This window comes from Rosa chinensis, chromosome 3, assembly GCF_002994745.2.
Source record: "Rosa chinensis cultivar Old Blush chromosome 3, RchiOBHm-V2, whole genome shotgun sequence".
Taxonomy (NCBI): domain Eukaryota; kingdom Viridiplantae; phylum Streptophyta; class Magnoliopsida; order Rosales; family Rosaceae; genus Rosa; species Rosa chinensis.
The window spans coordinates 41,434,553-41,439,178 of NC_037090.1; the positions used below are offsets into that span (position 1 = coordinate 41,434,553).

At 33.8% G+C, this 4,626-nt stretch overlaps 1 long non-coding RNA gene across 1 annotated transcript; it reads left to right on the forward strand.

The window, feature by feature from the left end:
- The first annotated feature begins 2,508 nt into the window (after positions 1 to 2,508).
- On the forward strand, positions 2,509 to 3,684 carry LOC112191321. The gene is made up of 3 exons (XR_002932919.2): positions 2,509 to 2,640; positions 2,745 to 2,871; positions 3,389 to 3,684. It is a non-coding gene; the product is annotated as an uncharacterized LOC112191321 (long non-coding RNA).
- Positions 3,685 to 4,626: the final 942 nt, after the last annotated feature.

A 4,626-nucleotide genomic window follows, 5' to 3' on the forward strand; every position in this document is an offset into this window, starting at 1 on the left:
AAAAATAGGTTGTAAAGAAAAATAAGTAATAGCACTTAAATATGCCTTGCAATCTTCAACTATACACCCTACCTCAGAGAAGTCCTCCATGCTTCCATTTAGGGCATTAATCACCGCAGCACAATCAGTCTCAATGTCGACATCAACCTTACCTTGGTGAATAAGTAATAGGATTCTGCTCTCATAGCCTCACACTCCATATGGAATGCAGATCTAACCAGGGAAAAGAGGTGTGCAATTGCTACTAGACACACACCATACTCATCTCTGATGACAGCCCCAATTCCACCTTATCCCGTAGCCTCCAAGAAAGCCCCGTCTGTGTTCAGCTTGAGTCTTCTTCTTCACCGTCAAAGGGTGCAAAGATTGGTAGTCCTTAAGCATTTTGGACACCCGAGCTGCCGTATTAAGTGGGTCAAAAACACTTCCCTTCCAAAGGACATTGTTCCTCTCGACCCATAAGGCCCACAGTAACAAAAGGAAAAGTCTCTCTTAGTAGGAGACAAAAAGTCATGCATAAATAATAGCCAATCATTAATACTACCACCATTCTTAGTGGCTTTAGTTTAATGGTCGGAGTCAAGTTTGATGGCTTTAGTTTGACAAAAGAATTCTTACATGATTCATTCAACTTGGAGAGATGATGAAAGTCCATGGCAGTTGCTTCTAATTAATGCGATAGATCAATAGGTATATATCATCACCACTTGGATGATAAGACTTTTTGTTCCATCAATATAAGTGCATCGATGTATACTTACACCAACATGAATAGATGGTTGAATTTTTAAGGGCTAATTACTAGTTAGTACCCTATGGTTTAGGTCCAAAATCAATTCATTCCCTGGACTTCTAATTTCATCAAAAACACCCCTGCACTTTCAATTTTGATCTAATAAGTCCAATTCGTTAATATTCTGTTATGGGTTCAAGTTATAGTTGGATTATTTGTTGAAAAACTATTTATTTTTAATAGTAGGACTCACTCCTAAATTGACTATGCAGACCACCTCGACACCACATCATAAAATATAGGTCATATATGAGCCACATTAACAAGTTAAATAACTAAATTGTCGGAAAACTAACAAATTGGACCTATTAGATCAAAATTGAAAGTGCAGGGGTGTTTTTGATAAAATTAGAAGTTCAAGGACTGAATTGATTTTGGACCTAAACCACAGGGTAGTAATTTGTATTTAGCCCAATTTTTAATTGATTTAAGCTGAGCCATTGATTTAAGCCGAACTAATTCATGATTGAATTGCCAAATAGAAAAAAGAAAAAAGAAAAAAAGAAAAAAGAAAAAAGAAAAAGAAACAGATTTACAAGGAAGGGTAGTTAAGGTAATTTATAAAAAAGATTAAATTAAAGTAATAGAAAATTAGAAGGGGTGTGTGAATAGAGAAAAAGGGTGTGTGAATAGCATCACCCTTAAAAAAATATTGATTATAAATATCAAGAGTTGAGATCATCTTAGAAGTGTTAGGTCATTTGCACCATCGGTGCATAAAAGAATTTTCTTTCAATTTAATCTAAATTTTGAGACGTTTCTTAATGCCTGAACCATCTATCTTTGTATATAGAGTTTTGAGTTTTTGTTCCTAATAGGACGTAATCTTGTAGAAAAAAATAAAGACGCCATCATTCAATTGGAGAGATCTTCAACCATTTGGTTAGCATAATCATCGTTTTAATTTTATCCGATAAACACTATAGTGAAAACATTAATATAGTATAGTGTTTGTTTATAAATTTTAGATCGAAAAAATGACCAACTGTCAACTGATGTATGAATTTGCTGATTTTTTGTGAGGATAATCCTTGAAATTAAACCAAAAAGATGCTATATATGGTATAAGAAAATTCATTAGAGACATATCATGTAATGAGAAATTCAAAGGTAGGGCATATGTGCGACGTGATTGGTATGCCCAGCCATTTATGTTTCTCTATCTCCTAATTGTATTTCAAAACTACCCCCGTATTATTATAATTAAATTCCCTGACCATACCCCACTACCCCTGCATGAACCATGACTGGATTGGCGTACCAGCCACGGGTCGTCTGCCCTACATATAAGGAGCAAAGAAAGTTCAACTTCTAACCACGTGAAACGCATCCATTCTCATTAATTTGATAGTAAATGACTAGACATATGAATAGGTTAGATGTTCAAATTTCTTCGAATGCAACTGAGCTGAGCAAATTCAACCTCTGACTATTTTCATTCTCATTAATTTGATAGCAACTTTGCTGAGAAAGTTCAACCTGTAACCATTTCCATTCTCATTGATTTGATTGAAACTAAGCAGACATCTGAACGGGTCCTCTAACAAGTAGGACTTTCAAATTTCAAATGCAATTTCCAGAGAAAATACTAGTGAATCACAACCTCATTCCAGTGAAATCACATGGCAAGCACATCTTCTACATCTAATGTACCTGAAGTCATTTCAACATATGTATATATAACTAATTAGTGGAAAGTGGAAAACTTATATTTGTATATCGGCTTACATACATAATGGTCCGCAACAAGGCCAGTGCTGCCCTCTACTGGATTCTCTTAATATTTCTAGTGCTACTCTTCTCTTCCGACATAGCATTCGCCAGAGTTTCACCATTTTCAACAAACAGTACGTAATTTGTCTTTTTCTTTTATATGTATTTTTGATGGTTTGGTGTTATTCCAGTGCTGTCATTACGTTATTTACGTACATTTGTTATTGGCTCATTATAGAAGAGAACACCAGGCTGCACTGGCAAATGAAAAGAGATGTAAATAGTCCTCATGATCCTGGCCGAGGGAACCACCCTGAATACCGACCCCCACCACCTGGCCGCATTGTTTGACCCAATGGTAGTAGGTGATTGTTAACTTAACAAAAATTTAGATAGTTACTATTGGTGTGTACAGTAGGATAATAGAAAACTATCACTAAGACCAACTCAAACAGTTTTCTCATATTTTGATTTTTCTTTATTTTAGGGAAAAATGAGTCTTTTTTGCTCAAACAGATTCCCTATAACTATCCTTATTTTAGGGATACTAAGGAAAAAGAAGAAAAAAATTCTCTAAATTTACAGCAATATCTAAAATTTTAAGAAATAATTATGGAGATCTTAGAGATTGCAGTAAAATAAGGAATCTGTTCGAGTTGGACATAAAAAATTATGGAAGGCTTTAACTTCTGCTTTCTATAATTATAGAGAAACCGTTGGAGTTGCTCTAACAATTAAGTTAGAGATCGAACGGTTATTTTTTATGCAGTACAAATATGATTTCAATGAACTCTCAAGTTGGATGCCTTTTTAACTTAAATCTCTTTCAAGCATGTTTGTCTAGAGAGATATATCATTGCTAATACTCTCTTGCTTCTCTAGGTTATCTCAATCCCAGCCGTATGTGGAATTGTTTCTGCCTTCGTTTCCGATCTTCAAGCTTTTGTTTTTGTACTTCGGGATTATTATTATTATTTTTTAAATAAGATTGTACTTCTAGAATTTGGTTTAAGTGTTGGGTCTATCCTTAGGTGTTCAGACATAAAACAAACATATCATGTATTATTATTATTTTTTTTAAATTAAATAGAAGATTAGGTGATAACAAATCATGTATTATTATATAAAAAAAATAATAATAAAACAATGAGTGTGTCACACTATTGGTTCTTTTGGAAGAAATTGCAATTAACTGGGCTTTGCTCAAGTAGTAAAAGATGGTTAATTGGAAATTGTCACACTAAGTTAGTGATGCGGCTAAAATAGGCTCACAATTTAACCCTGCAAAATGTAGTTGTCAGTATAAGATAAGCAGGGATTTTCAGTCTGGGGATTGTAGGGTACACCTACACAAAAAGGTCAATTAACAAATAAAAGAATAAAATGGGGGTTTTGAAATTTGGTTTCTAATCTACTTAAAATAAAAACGAAACAAATAAAATTATCTACAATGATCGACTTCCGTAACCTAGACCACTGCCACTCAAAAATTATTAAGTGTAAAAACAAAAAAATTCATTTCAACATGCTACAAAAACGTGCCCATATTAAATGCTAGATAAGAGCCCAAACGAAAAGCTGTCATGGTCCAATCCATTTATCTGATCCATTCTTCGAATCAACTCACACGTGCAAATTAACCATTACACATAGTAATTAACACGTAATTTCCAGAATCGTTTAATCCATAAAGCATGATTTTTACCACTCTTAAAAGCTAATTATTACTTGTTTAACTCAGCGTCTTAACAAATAAAAATTACTCTTGGCAAATTAAGCAAACACACAAGAACTCTCACCGTTATTCTAGCATGCAAACTTATTAATCTAACTCTGAAAATTACCTAAACACGTAAAAGGGCGAAAGATTGTAACATGCATCATCAAAGAATTCTCGAAATTAACTCAATAATAAACTGAAAATCTCAAAAATATTAATAAAAATATTCTGAAAATTTCATGTCTCCAATTACACAACTCGTAAATCCAAACACACAAAACTGAAACAAAAATTATAAGTAGAGTCATAGTTACACTTTGAAGCTTTCCACAGGGGCTTAGCAACAAGGTGATGAACTCGTCTCTGCTATGCTGGTGGAATGTCCTTGACTCAGCGTCTA